The sequence below is a fragment of the Vicia villosa genome, unplaced genomic scaffold (assembly GCF_029867415.1).
Source record: "Vicia villosa cultivar HV-30 ecotype Madison, WI unplaced genomic scaffold, Vvil1.0 ctg.000701F_1_1_2_unsc, whole genome shotgun sequence".
Lineage (NCBI taxonomy): Eukaryota > Viridiplantae > Streptophyta > Magnoliopsida > Fabales > Fabaceae > Vicia > Vicia villosa.
In genome coordinates this window covers 28,549-49,024 of record NW_026705316.1, presented here as the reverse complement: position 1 = coordinate 49,024, position 20,476 = coordinate 28,549, and the positions used below count along the sequence as shown (strand labels likewise).

Here is a 20,476-nt window from a genome sequence, read left to right as displayed (position 1 = left end):
TGGATGAAGATGAATTTTCAGAAGGTGTTGGGGGAATGGCATTTAGTGGTTCAGGGTTCAGAATTTGTGTAGAAGGAGGTGGTTGGTGACTGTTTTGGATAGAGAAGGAATTTTGGGGTTCAGAAGGAGGAGGCTTTTTCTGAGAGGAACAGGCAGCAGCATCTGCACAAAAAGCTTTCTTGATGCGCTTATCACGGTATTCATCAGATTGTACTTTGAGAGGATCATAGGGTTGCTTCTGCTTCTTAGCTGGCTTAGCATTAGGTCCTGCTTCTGAGGTCTTTCTTTTCAACTTCTTTTCTTTCTTCTTCTGCTCTTTCTTTCTCAACTCATCCAGAGATGGAAGAGTTCTCCCTCGAATCCACGCAGGATCAACAGAAGATTGAGCTTTGACACAAGACTTCAAATACCTCTTAACATACTTGTCAAGCTCTTCTTTGAACAAGTGAGAAAAGCTTTCAATAGGGATTCTTCTAGTCAGAATATCTGGAAATATTCTTGGAATAGAAGTTACCTTCTCAATCAGAAGCATCCTTTGTAAATGAAAAGCATTCAAAATGTGTCCTTGAATGACAGTTAAGAACTTGGGCGAACCAACAACTCTCCGAAGATCAATCAAGTCACTTTCTATCAGAATATCTGAAATCATTCTGGCAAGAGGAATATAGTTCTTCTTGAAATTTGGATTCTTCTTACGTTCTTCATCTCTTGATTCTTCAATATTTGTCTTCAAATGTTGAAAGAGAATGTTAGAGAGATTAACTTGTATACCCTTTCCAATGCAGAAAAGTACATACTGTTGATCCTAATTTACATATGTTGCAGTAAGAGATCGCTTTCTATGATAGAGGGATCCCAGAATAATCTCAGCCCAAACTCTATAGGAAGGCTTCAAAGAAGTAGTTTGATGAGATGCAGATCTAGAAGAAGACAATTCTCTATCAACTTTCTCCCAATCAACTCTACCAGGAAAAGCACCTGTGATTCCATCTAAGTCATCAAGACCATACAACTTCCTTATCATCTTCTCAGTCACAACAACTTCATGCCCTAATACGAAGGAGATGATAGCAGTTGGAGTAATTGTTGCATGAGTCCAGAAATCCATAACCGAAAGAGGATAAACTGGTCCAACCAATCTTTCAAAGTAGTTTGACCAACCTTGCACCAGCATTGCAGCCTTGGTTTTGAAATCATGCTCCAACATATTTTCAAAATCCACCATTGTTTCACATAGAACTTCCAGTTCTTCATGTGGAATAGAACAAGTCTTCAAGTGATGATATCCATATTTGTGTTGAACAAGATGTGCAGAAGACATTTTGTTTTGAGTACTTGAGGATGAAAGCATGAATTCACTCTGAGATTCGGTTTAGAAACTAGGGTTTATGCAAGAACGAGAAGGAGAGAGATGAATGAAAGAGACAATGAATGAAGAGAGAGAATGTAAAGAGATGAATTTTTATGGAGATGAGTTTATATAGAGACGGATTTAAAATGAAATGCAATATGCGTTTGAATGAACATGATTACAAAAAAAAAAATAGAATCAAATGCATTTAATGAGAAATGACGTTAGGAGAGATAACGTAATATTTGAAATGATTTGCACAGTTACCTAGGGCGGCGTCTCCTCAAATGCACGCGTACTTGTCCAAATAGAGTGAACACGTGTTCATCTTCTGGAAAAGCTGGTGACAGCTGTTTTACTTTAAAAGAGATTCTGAATCAACTTAGATAATGAAACGTTAGTAATAACAGAATCAGAACTTCTAATTGATCAACATCAGAACTTCTCATAAGAAGATAAAACAACTTCATTTCAGAACTAATCCATACGTCAAAAGTTCTCATCTTCTCATTCTGGGCATAAATCCATACTGATATTCTTCAGAATGAACTTAAACCTATCTTCAGCAAGGGGTTTTGTAAAGATATCAGCCCATTGATGGTCTGTATCAACAAAGTTCAAAGATAGAACACCCTTCTGAACATAGTCCCTAATGAAATGATGTTTGATCTCAATATGTTTAGCTTTAGAATGCAAAATTGGATTCTTAGATAAACAAATAGCAGAAGTATCATCACAGAAGATAGGAATGTTACTCTCAAATATCTGATAATCTTCTAGCTGACTCTTCATCCAGAGCATCTGTGTACCACATCCAGCAGCAGCAACATATTCTGCTTCTGTTGTAGAGAGGGCAATGGTAGCTTGCTTCTTGTTGTACCAGGAGATCAGATGACTTCCAAGAAATTGACAACTTCCAGAAGTACTTTTTCTTTCAATTCTATCTCCAGCGTAATCAGCATCACAGAATCCTACTAAGTTGTATTCTTTAGATATTCTGTAGACTAAACCAACATTAGTAGTACCTTTCAGATACGTCAGAATTCTCTTAACAGCTGTTAAGTGAGATTCTCTAGGATCTGATTGGAATCTTGCACACAGACAAACACTGAATAAAATATCAGGTCTAGAAGCAGTGAGATATAGAAGAGATCCAATCATACCTCTGTACAACTTCTGATCTACCTTCTTACTTACCTCATCCTTACCTAAGACACACGTTGGATGCATAGGAGTTTTTGCTTCTTTGCTTTCAGAAAGATTAAACTTCTTCAGAAGTTCTTTCACATACTTGGTTTGATTAACATACGTTCCTTCTGATGTTTGATTGATCTGCATCCCAATGAAGTACTTGAGTTCTGCCATCATGCTCATTTCAAACTCAGTCTGCATAGACTTAGCAAACTCCTTTCCAAGTGTAGCATTAGATGTTACAAATATAATATCATCAACATAAATTTGGCAAATTAAAAGATCCTTTTTAAAGGTTTTACAAAAGAGAGTAGTATCCACTTTTCCTCTAGTGAAACCATTATCCAGAAGGAAAGAACTTAATCTTTCATACCAAGCTCTAGGAGCTTGCTTCAGTCCATATAATGATTTCTTTAATTTAAAGACATGATCTAGAGACTTAGAGTCTTCAAAACCAGGAGGTTGGTGGACATATACTTCCTCATCTATATAACCATTTAAGAAGGCACTCTTAACATCCATCTGATATAGAGTGATGTTATGTTGAGTGGCAAAAGAAATCAATAAGCGAATAGATTCTAACCTGGCCACTGGTGCAAAGGTTTCTGTATAGTCAATACCTTCTTGCTGACTATAGCCCTGAGCCACTAGTCTGGCTTTGTTTCTTACAACTTCTCCTTTTTCGCTTAGCTTGTTTCTGAAGACCCACTTCGTACCAATGATGTTAAATCCTTTTGGTCTAGGAACTAGATCCCACACATCATTCCTTGTAAACTGATTTATTTCTTCTTGCATGGCAATTATCCAGTCTGCATCTTCTAGAGCTTGATCAACAGAAGTTGGCTCGATCAGAGAAACAAGACCTAATTGACAGTCTGCATTGTTCTTAAGGAATGCTCTTGTTCTGATAGGATCATCCTTCTTTCCAAGAATGACATCTTCTGAGTGAGCAGAGATGAGTCTAGAAGATCTTTTGACAGTTGGCTCTTCAGAAATTCTGAGATTCTCTAAAGAAGCAACAACTTGATCTTCTGATCCTTTGCTTCTGGGTTCTTCAGCTTCTGATACTTTTCTTCTTGGTTCTTCAGCTTCTGAAACTGAGATATCTATATTTGCAAAATTCTCAAACTGCTTTGGCTTTTAAAGACCAAGCTTATCATCAAATCTGATATTGATTGATTCTTCAACAATCAATGTTTCACTATTGTATACTCTGTAGCCTTTAGAGCGTTCAGAATATCCAAGAAGGAAACACTTATGTGCCTTAGAAACAAACTTACTCAGATGATCTTTAGTATTCAGAATAAAACACACACATCCAAAAGGATGAAAATATGAAATGTTGGGCTTTCTGTTCTTCCACAATTCATAAGGAGTCTTATTAAGAATAAGTCTTATAGAGATTCTATTCTGAATATAACATGCAGTGTTTATTGCTTCTGCCCAGAAATGCTTAGCCATATTGGTTTCGTTGATCATGGTTCTGGCCATTTCTTGTAGAGTCCTATTATTTCGCTCTACAACTCCACTTTGCTGTGGAGTTCTAGGGCAAGAGAAATCATGGGCAATACCATTTTCTTTGAAGTAAACCTCAAAGAATCAGTTCTCAAATTCGCCACCATGATCACTTCTAACCTTTATGATTTTACACTCTTTCTCAGATTGGATCTGAGTGCAGAATTCAAAGAAAACTGAATGAGACTCATCCTTGTTTTATCAAGAACTTTACCCATGTCCAGCGACTATAATCATCTACGATGACTAATCCATATTTCTTCCCTCTGACAGATGCTGTTTGACTGGGCCAAACAGATCAATGTGCAAAAGTTATAGCGGCCTAGAGGAAGAAACAACATTCTTAGACTTGAATGCAGGTTTGGAAAACTTCTCTTTCTGACATGCTTCGCAAAGAGCATCTGATTTGTATTTCAGATTAGCGAGTCCTCTGACCAGATTTAGTTTGTTAATCTGAGAAATCTTTCTCAAACTAGCATGGCCTAATCTTCTGTGCCAGACTCATTGCTCTTCGCTAACAGACATAAGACAAGTTACCTTCTGATTCTTAAGATCCTGAAGATCAATCTTGTAAATGTTGTTCTTTCTCTTGCTTGTAAATAGGATTGAGCCATCCTTCTAACTTACAGCCTTACAAAACTTTTGATCAAAGATTATATCATAACCATTGTCACTTAATTGACTTATGGACAATAAGTTATGAGCTAATCCATCTACCAGAAGAACATTAGTCATAGAAGGAGACTTACCAGTACTTATGGTTCCTGAGCCAATTATCTTGCCCTTCTGATCTCCTCCAAACTTAACTTCTCCAGCAGATTTAAGCACCAGGTCTTGGAACATAGACCTTCTTCCCGTTATGTGTCGAGAGCACCCAGAGTCCAGGTACCATGACATGCTTTCCTTTGTCTTCTTTGCAGCCAAGGATATCTACAACGGGAATAATCTTTTCCTTAGGTACCCACATTTTCTTGGGTCCTTTCTTGTTAGTTCTCCTCAAGTTCTGATTGAACTTCGGTTTAGCATGATAATTAACAGGAGTTTCAACCATCTTGACTTAGTGTTTTTCTCTTCCTGAATCTTTTCTAAACACGGTTAAGTGCTTGCACCTTAGAACCGGGGCTCTGATGCCAATTGAAGGATAGAAAAACACTTAGAAAGGGGGGGTTTAAATAAGTGTGACTTTAAAAAACTCTTAAGATAAAAACAATTGCACAATGATTTTTATCCTGGTTCATTGTTAACGAAACTACTCCAGTCAACCCCCTAAGAGTGATTTACCTCACCTGAGGATTTAATCCACTAATCAACCTTGATTACAATGGTTTTCCACTTAGATACCTTCTAAGTCTTCTAGAGTATTCTGATCGCACCTTGATCACTCTAGGAACCTTTTACAAATCAATGTAAACAAATTCTTACAAGAGTATTACAATGCTTCTTAATAAGCTATAATCACAACTGTGATATTTCTCTTAAGTTCTAAGCTTAAATCTCACTAAGATATTACAAAAGTAATGTGAGGTTGAAGATGAAGTTTGATAGCTTTTGATTCAGCAGCGTTTCAGCAAGATTGAAAGAGTTGTTCGTAAATTGGTAACCTTGCTTCTGATCAGAACTTCACTATTTATAGGCGTTTTGAGAAGATGACTGTTGGGAGCAATTAATGTGTTGCGTGATCCGTACAGCATTGCATTTAATGTTTCACTCTTTTGTCAACTACCTCGAGCCTTGCTTTTCCTGCTTTAACTGACTTTGCCTTTAATAGCTTCCAACGTTCCTTTTGTTAGTCAGCGTAGCCTGCCATCTTGTACTTGCTTCTGATCTGATCTTTGTAGATACAGCGTTTGAATATCAGATTCATTCAGCTTGGTGCAGAGCATCTTCTTGTCTTCTGACTTTGAAGTGCTTCTAGCGTGATACCATAATAACTTCAGTGCTTCTGCTTATGAACTCAAGTTCTTCTGATGCTTCAATAGACCATGTTCTGATTCTTCTTGACCATCTTCTGATGTCTTGCAAGAGCATGTTCTGATGTTGCATACTTGAACCTTCTGAGTCAGTGCTTCTTGCGCGGAATTGTGCATACTCATCATAGAATTCCTGAAATGGAAAATGCATAGGATTAGAGTACCACATTGTCTTATACAAAATTCATATACATTGTTATCATTAAAACTAAGAATATTGATCAGAACAATTCTTGTTCTAACAGGTTATGGTGTGATTGATGAATTAGTCGTTGTTGAATGATGAATAATGCTAATGTTGTATGAATTGGTGAAATTATGTATAATATATATCTCCTATATTATTTATCATGCATTTCTTTATATTATAAAATATCTCACTCCTTCTGTTTGAATGTTACCCCTATGTTGGTAACGTGTAGGTAATCAGGAATGAAGGCTAAATACCTTCGGTAGTTGAGTTAGTGTCATCGCTCTGATACGTAACACTCGGGGGGATGAACGCTATTATTTTCTTTTTGTTTGTTTGTTGAAATTTTAGTCGTTTATTGAAGTATGTTTACAGCCTGAATCTGATTTTGTTGGATTAAGATGCCATGATATTTCTAAGGTTGAATATGTTGAATTCCGCTGTGTAATTGAAAGTTGTTTCATTTGAAGACTATATCGTTTGAATTGTTCATTCATTTATACGTGCTATTTATCTATTATGATTATGAGCTACTGTTTGTGTTATGAAGTAAATGTGACATCCTGATTGTGATTAATTGTTTCAAATAAAGAATTTTATACTCTGATCTTTATTAATATTATGCAGGGTTAACTGGGGTGTTACAGTTCACGCCAAGGAACTCAGGCCACAAACGAGGTCTAAGCCCCTTCCTTTGCCCAGAATACAACCCTGGCCGTTCAACATCCCCTACACGGTCGAACTACAACCACTGTCGAGCAACCCCCTGAAACGAGCCCACATTACATTTCAATCAAAATAACCCATCAAAGGGCACCTTAGGCGAGCGTCGCCCAAATACTTAGTGAAATTCAAATAGGCATTGTCCTCGAAGGACGGACATAAAAATTATTACTTAATCATACAAAGAAACAAACAAGAAAAATCATGAATAAAGTACGCGACCACCACGATCAGATCGATAAAAGAAGCGGTCACGAGGACCATTGTGTATAGTTACATAAAATAAGGTCGAATCCTCACCATAACATAAATAATAAATGCCCACGAGGACCACATTGTGCAAACATTACAGCAAAGAGGGTAGGGCCCGAATAACAAAAAAATTACAATAATACGACACGCATGTCGGAATAACACAAAATGATCAAACAGTCGGATTAGACTCCTCAACGACGTGCTGGGCATCTTGACCTGGCCACTCCTTGGGACCGGACTTCTCCTAGGCGAAAGCCTCTTGGGGAGGCTCCTCATGGACAGTTCCCAACGAATCCCCCATCAAATCAAGATCCTTCAAGCAGTCGGGGGCCACCACTTGGCCGTCGACCACCTGATACATGAAGCTGCTGCCTTCAGTATGTCGGTCGACCTCAATGTTCAATGCCTTGACTTGAGCCACTGCGTTGTCGAAACTCTCTTGAGCATTAACCAAACCGTCGTCCACAGTGACCTGATAACGGGCAACAAGCTTTATCCAAATAGTCAACCCCTTAATATCTTCAGGTTCATCCTCGACGGGAGCAGCAACGGCCTTCAGGGCAGCAACCAGATCCTCAATTTCCTTCTTCTCAGAATCTCGGGTCCCCAGATCCTCCTTGGCCTTCTCCAGATCTTCCTTCGCCTTTTTGAAGTCCTTGAGGTCAGAGTCAGCCCTCTGTAGCTCGACTTCCTAAGCAGTCCCCTCGTTGGCAAACACTGAAGCCATCCCGAGGATCCTCAGAACGACGACAGCATCCTGGGCCAACAACAACCTCCTCCCTGAATGGTCCAGCTCCTCCAGGTGCAGAGACTCCGCCCGCTCCATATCCAGAGAAGAACCCTCAAAGAATTTTGGGTCATGGAACACAACAGGCAAAATGAAATTTCGCGTCCCCCTCGGCAGTTAGATCGACCAACTCCTCAGAACGAGGCCGCTTCGGCCTCGAGGATATTGCACGCTGAGGAGAAGGATACCTGGCCTGAGGTGTAACATCCTAATTTTATTAATTATATTATTAATTATTTTACTTGGTGTTTTTATTAATTATTTATTTATTTAATTATTATGTGATATAATGATTATTTAATTATTTAATTATGTGTGTATTTGTGCTAATTGGATTGATTATACTATTAGTAGTATAATGAAAGTATATGTTAGTGGGCCTAATATGGGAAATAGGAAATAATGCATAGTAAGTGCTACTAAGCCCATTAGAGAGAAAGAAGGTAGTAATGGATTAGGTAATTTTTCATAATATAATCATTTGGTAAGAAGAGAAGAGTAGAGAAAGAATGGGGGGATTTGAGAGATTATTGAAGAAGAAGGAGATTGATTCAAGGTAAGGTGGAGAATTCTATTATCTTGATTATATATGTATGGTAGTATGATATATGTTCATCTCTCTCTATTTCATAACTTTCTATGTTAGGGTTTAGGTATGAATCCATAGAATTTGTGTGAAACTGAGGATGAGAATTAGGTTGAATTAGTTGTCATAATATGAGTATGATTTGTCCACTAAACTGCTACTGATTTGTTGTGAAAGTGAAAACTTTTGGGTATTGAAATGGAAACTTTGTAGCAGAAAAATGAAGGGAAATTTGGGTTCTGGTTCAGGGGGAACCAGGTTCCCAATTAGGGGAACCGATTCCCAGGTAGTAAAAACGTAAAATAATTGATTTTTGAACTAGGGGAACCGGGTTCTGAAATTGGGGAACCGAGTTCCCAAACTCTCTGGAATGTAAAAATGGAAATGTGAAATAGGGAACCCGGGTTCCCAAATAGGGGAACCGGTTCCCACTGAGTGAAATTGAAATATTTTCTGAAACTTCAAAATGTCATAACTTTTGATTCGTAACTCTATTTTATGTGTCGTTCGAAGCGCTAGGAAGCTAATGTGATTATCTATATGATAGGATTGGAATGATTAGCTCTTGATAGACTAATTATGATGTTGTTGGGTGAATAACATGTAATTATGTGTATGCGCGTTTGTGGATTGGTGAGTTGTAGATAACATTTGTTGATATGTTATGTAGTATAATATTCATGGTGAGTATGAATGAATATATGCTAATTGTTATGCATTTTTGTGATGTATGATAAGTGTGTTTTGTACAATTTGTGGATAATTCATTGTGTGAATTATTGTGGTAAGCGGTATGTTAAGATTGTATGGATAATCTTAATTGCATATATCTTGTGGTAATTGTACATGCATTCATGGTGGATTTGATCCTTATGTGGAAACAAAAACGGATGGCTTTGATCCTTGTGTGGAAACATAGGCGTGGATTTGTATCCTTTGTGGATTCGAGAGCGGTGAATTAAAGGTTCATATTTTGAGGGCGTTGATCTTGTCTGGATCGGAAGCGTGGCTCTGGTTTATAATCGGGAGCAGTGAGCTTGATACTCACATGGTACCACATGCATTGAGTCACACTAATTGCATTCGAGTCTCATTATGTATTATGTGATTGCTTGAATTAATGGGAATTGCGTTAGTGATAATTGGAAATTGTGTTTATGCGATAATTGTGAAGCTTATTCAATCTATGAAGTGTGATGAATGATAATGCTATTGTATGCTATATTCATTGTACATATTATATGTTCTCATTATGATGTGAATGCTCACCTTTCTGTTGAATGATGTTCATTGTGACATCGTGCAGGTTCCGACGAGTAGTGAGCTTGTCCGAGGATTTAGCCGAGGAGCTTTTGTTTATCGTTTTGATTGGGTAGTGAACAAATGCTCTGGTCATGTAACACTTGGGGGTTTTATTTGAACTCATGTTTTAATGTTTGAGTATTGTTATCTCGTTGTATTTGATTTGATGTTTTTGGATAATGTGTTGATGGCTAAGATGCCAAATGTTGAATTCATATGATATGTATATACATATGAGTTGCTTATGTTATATGGTTTGGTAGATTGATAGAGTATATATTCATTGAAATGTTCTTGAGTTATAATTCTTCCGCGTGTGATATGCATATTTATGAAAACATGAAGATTTCAAATTGTGTTATAAAATGATCAGTGCATGTTTGTGATCGCGTATGCCTTAGTATGTCTAATGAATCTGACTGCAAGTGCACAGTCTTATCGCGTAGCTTTAAAGATTATCGAATCCTAAGGGACTAAGAATCGATCTACCGGTATCTAATCGTTACTACGTAAATCTAAGGCTAGTAATCTGATTGATTAGGATCAGAGGGTAACAAAGGGAAAATAAAATCTAATTTAAATTATCAGGGAAATATACCAGTTTGCAATGGTCAGACGTCGGGAATTAAGTAAACTACTGACGCAAGTCGTATATTTAAAACATCTTTCAGTAGAAATCATCAATTTAAAAACCTTCTTCGCACACTCTCGTGTTTATTGATTCAGATCGTATTATTAAACCTAAGTGAGCGCTCTCGCTATGTCAATTAAAGTCTAAAAATAATTTTTGAAAACAAATGAAGTCTAATTACCCTTAAAGTGCTCTCGTTGTATTTAATGTTAATGTTCAATTCCTACTGTCTAGTTAAAACCTCAAACTCTCATTTTTATTTATTCTAACCTCTATCCGCTTTTTACTCTCGTAACAAAACAGTTGATAATTAATATTAGAAATTGAAACCAGAAAAGTAATCTCATAATGAATATGCCAATAATGTTACTAAACTCCCTAAGTTATGTGACCTTATATACCGGTATAATTAATTTAGCCGGACATATTCTTAAATATCAAACTAGAACAGAACCAACAGATTGACAGCAATTGAAACATATATTCAATAAATAAAAGTAAGCAGTAATTATGACTGAAAATAAAAACCTGGAATTAAATATGAAATTGAAACGACAAATCTTCTAGTACCAAACAAAAGCACTCCTCCACAGACTGGTAGGCTTTGCTTTGATCCGGAACACAAAACAGTTGCAGAAAATAAATTTATTGCTAAAAACCTAAAACAAAGTCTGAAAGCTGGAAAATAAATTAAGGGGCAATAGGTTTCCGGTGTAGAAAACTATTGCTAAATGGGTTGGGAAAATAGAACAGAAACGAAACTGGAAAATAAATGTTATAAAATTGACAAAGAAGGAGAGAGCTTTTTGCTGATAAATGCCAAGTATTTATATTGCTCGTACACAGCTTGGTTGAGAAAATGTAGGAGGAGTTTTCGTTGCTTCCATCTCCAAGACTCAATTCACAGAGAGAATTTAGGAAGGCTTGAAAATAGGAGGAAATTAGGGTGTGACTAGCGCGTCTGGGTGTGTGACTAACATCACACACTTTTTTGGCCTTGACAGTCTGCAGGGGCATGGTGACGGACATCACCCCTTGCTGATGGGTGTTTGGGCCTTGCGCTTTGGTTCTTCATAATTCTTCATTCCTTCACCCCCTTTTTCTTGTCTTCTATATTTTGTATCTTTTTCTCTTCATTTCTCCTCCTTTTTGTTACTTTTCTCACGCAAGCCTGTAAATATTAAATACCTGCAACATAATAAAAATATCGGCATAATACCAAACATAAAGCAACATAAATAAATAAAAATGGAGATATAATCTATATAAATTAAGCCAAATATATGATACATTTTCGTGTTATCAGTTTGTACATTTATTTTGGGTTTTCATTGCGGTGAAAACAACATGTGACGCCCTTTTTTTATATGCATGTTAATACTCTGTGAATGTTTATTATATTTTTGCCTTTAGAAAAAGGGTGTTACATGAGGAGCCGAGGAGGAACCCCCTAAACCAGTCTGGACAACAAGCCCCCCCCCCTCCATTACCCGGGATCGGGCATTCTTCTGCCTCATCTTAGTTTTGGCCGCCATATTCTTTATCATTCTATCTTGAGGCATCGACATTGCACCTGCAGCAAAATGAGCACAAATTAGCAAACAAGGACAAAGTAACACTTATACATATAATAATCGAAACTACGTGGCTATCCATATAGTCCTCGACTTCCTTGGCCGTTATGCACTCAAGGTGCTCCTTGACACTAATTAAGACTAGTTTGAACAGGGGCTCCCCGTTCATATCAACAACAGGGTTTCCCCTAACCACTCGCTTCACTACGCCAAAACTCTCAACATAAGCCACGAGCTTATTATAGCTAGCCTGGTCCTCGAGAATAAACGACTTTGCCTTCACAATGTAGGCGTGCATACCATGGTCGTAATGCACCAGGCTTCATAGAAAGGTAAACTTTTGAACCAGCTCATACCTTAGTTCTCCATTCCTGGTCTTCAAAGGAGTTCCTTCCGGCCGATGACGGAGTTCCGACGTAAATACATTGTGATTAGCCCTCTCCGATAGAGGCTGAACCTGGAAAAACTTGTCCTTGAAACCCCGAACAGACTCCAAGAACGCCTTGAAGAGCTTCCGCTGGTGCTTCAGCGAAACCGACGCAATTTGTCCCTCGAAGACACCCCATAGAAGGTGGAAGCAGTGAAAAAATAAAGGCAACGTGGCCCCTACCTTGAGATAATCACATACTCACTTAGGAAGGCTATTGAGTTCAGATGTAGTTGAGAGGGCACGAGTTGGAGATAGTCGAACACTACCACCTCGAGGTCGATGAAAGGTAACTGGAGCCCTAGCTCTCGAAAGAAAATTTCGAACATAGGAAGGAGGTTGGGCGGATATCTTGAACAGATTCTATCACCCACCTCGAGGAAAACAACCCTCCATTCTGCCTCAACTCCAGGCGGGTTCGTTTCCTCCCCCACAACTGTAAAGGCCTCCTCGCGGTGCACAACAAAGTACGAAGGAGTGTTTCGAGGACCATCGGCCACCCATTCTCCCTCGAAAATAACCACCTCCTCTTGGACAAGGACATTCGCCTCCTCCACCTGGAAAGGATTGGTTTGGGCAGAAGAAGTTTCCTCAAAATCACTACAAGTCGTCAAGCTGCCAGCCCCCGAACTGCTGACCGCACTCATCGTCTCGTCCTCAGATTGACTGGCCATTTATACCTGAAAAGCATTGGAGAAAAGTGAATTCGACTTCGAACAAATGAAATCCACCATTCCACCGCTAATCAAGTGAAAGGGCGTGCGCAAAGGCAACGAGGACAACATACCTGGCCAAAGCCCTTAACTCAAACAGCAGGAAAAAGACACACGAGACTCAACTAGGACCTCCCTGGGGAAGACTAAACCCTAAGTCCCCCGAGGAAACACCTCCCCGACTTCTAGCGTTTAAGCCTCGCATGAAGTTCATCACCGAACACATGGTGAACCACCGATTAAACCTAGATTCCAACCGGCTTTCATCCAGACACACATTTCCACTATATCGCGTCAACCATAGACACAACAAGGTACAAGCTCCACGCCCGACCTCGGCGACGTCGGCACCCAAAAATGGCAAAGCCGTCGTGAAACGCCAACACTCCGCCGTAGAAATTCCTAAACTACGTTTTTTCTATCCTAAACCACATGCATTCTACAAAAATACCATAACTAGAACGAAAAGGTAAAGAAAGCTGAATTACTTACGTGGTCGGAAAGAAATTGGTGGTGGTCGAAAACTTCATACGGTGGCAGATAGCAAAAAGAGCGTCGAATAGACTACGAGCAGAAGACTAGAGAAGAAAGAGAAACGAAAGTGACAATGAGCTGGGCTCCTTCCTATTTATAGAGGGCTCTTCCAGCGAGTACCCGAGCATGTGCCTAGCCTAGGCTAGCCTAGCCATCATTGCGCATTTATGATAATGCGTGGCTCAACGCCCGCATGCGACGTCACTCCTTCGTTTTACCTTTAGCTACTCGCCTCCCCTCCAGTTGTGCCTCCTCGACAACGATTAATCTCCTTGATCAACCGAAAATATAACCTCTTTAGAAAACGGGCATCGTCCTCATACACTCTTTCTCGAATCAGGGCTTAAGTCATTACTCCCATGCTCGGAGCAGCGACTTAGGGGGCTCCTGTTTTGGACTCGCCTGACGGCTAATAAGGGCCCAACCCATATCTACTCTTAGGGTAGCCCAACAACCTTAGCCCAATCAACTAAGGGCAGTAAGAGCGTTGTCTCCCATGCCGCCCCGTCGGGCTCGCTCCTCCATCATGTCAAGGACAGCTCGCCATTGTTGCGCTCGACCAAACCAGCCTCCAGGCCAACGGCAAAACCCCCACCCTGCTCCCCGCCAAGGAGTAGAGTGGCCTCTGCCCGCCAAGCACCCAGGTCAACCAAGAATATCCCTCTTCCCGACCAGCGACTAGTTTCGGGCATCCTCCAAGTATTCCTAAGTTTACTCCTAAATCTTAGCAGTCACTCGTTTTGGACCTAGATCCACGATTAAGTCCAAAATATGAACCAATGGCCAAGCACTGGGGAAATATATAAACCATCTCATTTGAGAGGGTCAGGTAACACAATTTCAAACTCTTTAAACACTAAAACGTATATATGCTCCTACTTACTTGCTCGACAGAGTACCTTGCATGTACACCCCCTCCTCACCTTCATCATCATCGTGCAGATGTCTCTGGCACACCTTCTGATTTTGATCTCCCTCCAGATCAAAACACATTTGAAACTTAAATTCTAAAAACTAAATATTGAGCACTAAAACAATTTAGAGCAAATTAGAAATGTCTTAGTCAAACCAATAGTAATTGAATCCATGTTTAGAGTCCGGTTCGATGTAAACAAAATCTTTGAAGATGTTAAATTGCTAAATTATTGTCAATTTATTTTAAAAATTGTTTGTATTGAAAAAGCAGATGTTGAAAATCAATAAAAAAAATGAAAAAAAAAAAGAAAAGAGAATACACCGTTAGTTGTCTTATTTGTGTCATAAAGAGGATACCCCATTTTTTAATGCCCCATTCCATATTGAATATTAATGTGTAGGGGTGGACAAGAAATGTTGAACCGACTGAAATCCGACTCAACCGGCAATAACCGCAAGCATTTGGTCGGACTATATCGGATTCACGGGTCTACGGGTCGATTTTTCAGCTTTACACGAGTACTGTTGGTCGGAAGCGGATGTTAAACTCAAATCCAATTGAACTCGAAACCAACCGACTTGGGCAGTAAAGCAACTGTATTTTAATATTTACTAGCCTATTAGTAGTACTAGTATTACTGAAGGAAGAGCGTGGCTTGTCAGTAAATTAAAGAAAAACATGCTTTGTATGATATAGCCTATATTATATATCTAATCAGTCAACTTCATTCTTACATCCATTTAACTTTTTAAACTTAAAAAAATAGATAACTATTATATTAATTAAACTTAAAATGTGGATAACTATTGGTAGTATATTATTATGTATTTATTTGTTTAGCTGAAAGTGATAACTGAAAATGTTTCTCTTCTTCTTGAGGTGCCACCACCACTCTCAGTCTCATAACCTTCTCGTTTATTCCTTCTTTTCTCCACTCATCATCACCATCACCCAAACAACTTCTCCTTTATGTTCTCTTTTCCATTATTATTAATATTTGATTTTTAGTATTTGTATATACCTCTTCTTAAATATACATAATTTTCATTACTTCTTCCCTCTCTTTCTCTGGTTTTTTGTGAGGCTTTAACTGCTGATATTTTTTATTCACATGATAAGTAACCGAGCTATCCGAACCGATCAATCCGTCAACCGAAGAACCGACCACCCAACTTAACCGCTGAAGAAAACGGTCGGAATTGGGTTCCTAATAACCAACCGCGGGTATCCATCGGATTGGAATTTTCAAACCGAACCCGATCCGTGTCCACGCCTATTAATGTGTATATATTTCTTCTCAATCACATAGACAAGATAGCTAATCTTAATAACTATAGTTGAAGTTTTAGGATTCTTAAATAATACCTTTTCAAACACTTTGGAATATTTAAAAACATGAGATGACGGAGAATAGCACGGCCTCAAAATTATTTTCTAACCGTGGATACCTTTACCAATTTGCCTACGAATTATTAAAATGGACACAAAGAGGTAGGGATGAACATGGTAGCTTATTTTTACAAACAAAATCATAACTATTTTTAAATCATTTAAATAGTTTAGATTTATAACCATAACTACATTTCAATTAAAACTGATTATAAAATCGATTATAAGGGCCTGTTTGTTTTGGCTTTTTTTTAAAATGATTTTTATAGTGTTATCAAATTTTGCGAAAATTTTTTTTACAAAGAATTTTTTTATATAAGCTTCAAATGAAAAATCTGTTTGAATAGTTATTCTTAAAATGTGATTTTATGTATTTCATCTATTTATGGGGAAAAAATTTGGATATCAAAATTTCAAAAAATCACTTAATTTTGAAGCTATTTCAAATAGATTTTCATAAAAATCATTTTTGAAATACAACTTTTTGAAAAAATTATGATTTTGACTAAGTTTTGGTCTTCAATTATGTATGTTTATGTTATAGGATGTCAAATTAAGTGTTTCATTTTAGAAAAAACGAATATAAAAAAACTTGTAATATTTTGAAAAACAGTTTTAGGAAATCTATTTTCAAAAATACAAAGAAAAAATCCATTTTTTTAAAGCTGAAACAAACTGGCCCTAAATTTGATTATGATTATATAATAGATTTTTTGATAAAAAAATCAATTTTAGAAATTATTTTTACTTTAAAAATTAAAAAAATTATATTTAAATTAATTTTGATTTTTTATTAACAACCGAATTTAACAGGTTAATAATCATTTAATTATATCCAGATTATATAAATAAATAAACAAATCATTAATAATCATTTAATTATATTTAAATATTTAAAACAGATTTAAATTTGATTATAGATTTGAAACCTTTGAATATTTACATACAATAGGTATACTAAGTTGGTTCATTCCGACAAAATTGGAATTAACAGTTTAGAATATGAGGTCTTGAACCGGACTGCAAGCAAATTTGTGCGGAATGTTTAATACTCCCTCCATTCCTTATTATAAGCAAAACTTCACTTTTTAGATACATTCAATAATTAATGTATCTAGACTATATATAGTCCTAATACATTAATTATTCAATGTATCTAAAAAATGGAATTTTGCTTATAATAAGGAATCGAGGGAGTATGTTTTAGCAAAAGTATGAAAAAAAAATTTGTTAAAATAATTTGTGAGACATGTACACTAAATATCTTTATCAATATCTTCTTATATCTTCAGGGTATATCACCGCATTACATCTTTTAAGCTAATGTCCACCACATTACTTAGTTGGCACCGAGATGTTCTCTAATAAAGTATGGTCAAACACAACCCTAATATTATAACACTAATATCATCCAAACCATCTTTGTATAAAAATTCAAAGATAAGGACAAAGACAAATTATAAGGCATTTTCTCTATATTAAAAGCACTTTCCCACTTTAAATAATTCACCCCTTTCAAACCTAATTGTCAAAAGAATTAGGTGCATGATTAAATTGATTCTACAAACCCTAAAAGCACTTTTAATTTTAATTTTGAAAATTTTATTTTCTTTGAAAAATTCTCCAGCATTAATTCTATTCCAAAAACAATTATAATAGAAACTAACTACAATTCTTAAGTTGAGTTTACTATAATCAATTCTACATTTATTATATTTTGTTTATAACACTTAACTATTTCTTCTTTATCCTATTTAATTTTCATCAATTAGTTCTTTTATTTTTAATTTGTATTAGAATTTATTACTATTTTGATAATTATTCAACTCCAAATTAATTTTGTTAACTATCCAAACAACATTAATTGATAAAATCACTTATAAATTATTATATTCAAATATTAATCCATTCTTCTAAACTCAATTCTATTAAAACTAATTCTACCAAATTGAAATTCTCTCCATCTTCTTCAAAGAAATATGAAGAGTGTCATTACCAATATTTACATTGTATAAATATCAAAATATATAAAATATATGTCACTTATAAATAATATAAATATATTATTCTCCATAGCAATTTCTATTTCTTTTGAAAAATGAAAAGGATCTCTACTCAATTCTCAATTCTACCGTACTCAATTCTATCAAAAACCTTCTCAAAGGTTTCTCAAACTTCCATTTCAAATTTGAAATAAAATATCAATTACAGTAACTTAACACAATAACACAAATAAAGGTAGAAAATAAAGGTAGAAAATTTTAAAATTGACTCCTTTAACTTCCATTTGTCAACATTTCTATCTGATCTCCTCTAACAAATTTTTCACTCCAAAATTAACACTAATATCACTTTTATTCAAATTTAAAATTTTGAATAAAATTACTAACTCCCTTACAAAAGTTATAAAATCTTTATCGCTTAAATTTTCACTTTAATGAGAATCATAAAATTGAGTAATGTTATTAATGACAACTTTATAATTACAAAATCAAAAAGGCCAGAAACACCTCTAAATAAAATACGAGGGTAATTTTTTGTATCTAAACTCCATTTCTAACATTATCTTACATACATAAAAAATATCACTAAGAAAAATAGGATTAACAAATTGTTTAAATGTTCTGCCCCAGTTTTAATTCACTTGTCCCTTGATAAAGACAAACAAAAAGAAAAAACTGGAAAACAAATTTATGTTGCACCATGCTCGTATAATCTGACAGATTAATGTACATCAGACTATGAATTTAGGTGCGTGATTTCATTTTCAAAACTTCATAATTTATTCGACATATTCTAAACATTAAATTGATAAATGTATCTAAAACAATTGATAATTTCTAACCTGTCAAAAAAACTCAAGCAGATCACTGAAGAATATAAAAAGGGGCAAATTAAAATTGGTAATGGAAAAACCAGCAAAGCAATCAGAGAACTTTGAAGACCAATTACATTAGAAATCAACATCAAGTTCAGATATCAAAACTTCATCATTTTGCTCTGCTTCTGGCTCAACAGAATGTAAAAAACCTATTAAATAAAGCTAAATATTAAAACACAACTTGAAAACCTAAAATTAACAAAAAGGGGAAACAAATGAAAGGTAATACTTTGTTATGCAAAGCGATCAGAGAACTTTGAAGGCATGTATGAAACAAGATTCAACATCAGTTTCAGACAAAAAATTCTTCATCATTTCACTTGTACTAGAGTAATTTTATGACAAATTTAATTAGATACTTTGGCAATCAACAATTAAAAATTGCACGATGGGCGATGAAAAATCTCAGATCTACACCCAAAAGCATGAATTTAAATTGCTAAATTTTGCACCTATAAAACCTTCTCGTAATTTCCTTGCAACTAAACTTGAAGATGCAAGGGGCTACGTGGTGCATAATGTTTGTAATATTGTTAATGAAATCAAATCAAAGAAATGGAAGAAGAAAATACCAGAGAGAAATAATTTAGCGGCGGCTGCACGCTGGCTCAGTGGTTGCTTCGCATCGCCAACGTCTTATATAAGAGCACTCGTGCCAATTTAGGGTTTTTTTTTTTTCATCTTTTTACCCTTTACCCTTTTTTATAGATTTTTTTTTAAGCACCGTGAGATAAATAGTGTCTAAGCCCATCTAATTTTAGTCTCATATCAATCTCAATCTCAATACTCTACAAAAACTAATAAGATATTTGTTTTTTCGCACAAAGTAAATTTATTAGATATTGTATAAAATTTAATTAAATATATATAAATTTAAAATGAATAATTTAATTATAAATGAAGAATGACCATAAAAATTTAATTATGATAAATAATCATATATATATATATATATATATATATATATATATATATATATATATATATATATATATATATATATATATATATATATATATATATATATATATATATATATATATATATATATATATATATAAAAAGATGGTGATAAAAAAATGAAATTTTAACATTTAAAAATAAAAATTATCTCTTAAATAATAATAAGTGTTGATTAAAATGAAATAGATATCGTGTTGATAATGACCCGTGAAATAAAAAAATCATTTAATGTAATATAAAATACATTTAAATACAAATGTAAAATGAACAATAATCATATAAATTTAATTGTACTAAATCATTAAAAAACAAGAATTGTGAGATGGTGAAAGAAAACAAACTAAAATAAGGATATCATCTCTCAAATAAAGACAATGGTTGATTAGAATAAAATAGATATTGTGTTAATAGTTACCTGTGAGATAACAAAATTTTTTATTTTATTAAAATTAAAAAATAAATTATTTTTTTAGGGATAATAAATAAATAGATAAAAACTTTTAATCAAGATAAAGAAAGTGTGTAATGATCGATTAAAATAAATTAAATATTGTGTTGATAGTGACCCGTGAAAAAAA

The 20,476-nt window shown here is 35.5% G+C and overlaps 2 non-coding genes across 2 annotated transcripts; both read right to left on the bottom strand.

The window, feature by feature from the left end:
- Window positions 1-18,976: 18,976 nt before the first annotated feature.
- LOC131630593 (small nucleolar RNA R160) lies at window positions 18,977-19,054 on the bottom strand. The gene has a single exon (XR_009292373.1). It is a non-coding gene; the product is annotated as a small nucleolar RNA R160 (small nucleolar RNA).
- A 122-nt stretch (window positions 19,055-19,176) lies between these two features.
- On the bottom strand, window positions 19,177-19,256 carry LOC131630594 (small nucleolar RNA R160). The gene has a single exon (XR_009292374.1). It is a non-coding gene; the product is annotated as a small nucleolar RNA R160 (small nucleolar RNA).
- Window positions 19,257-20,476: the final 1,220 nt, after the last annotated feature.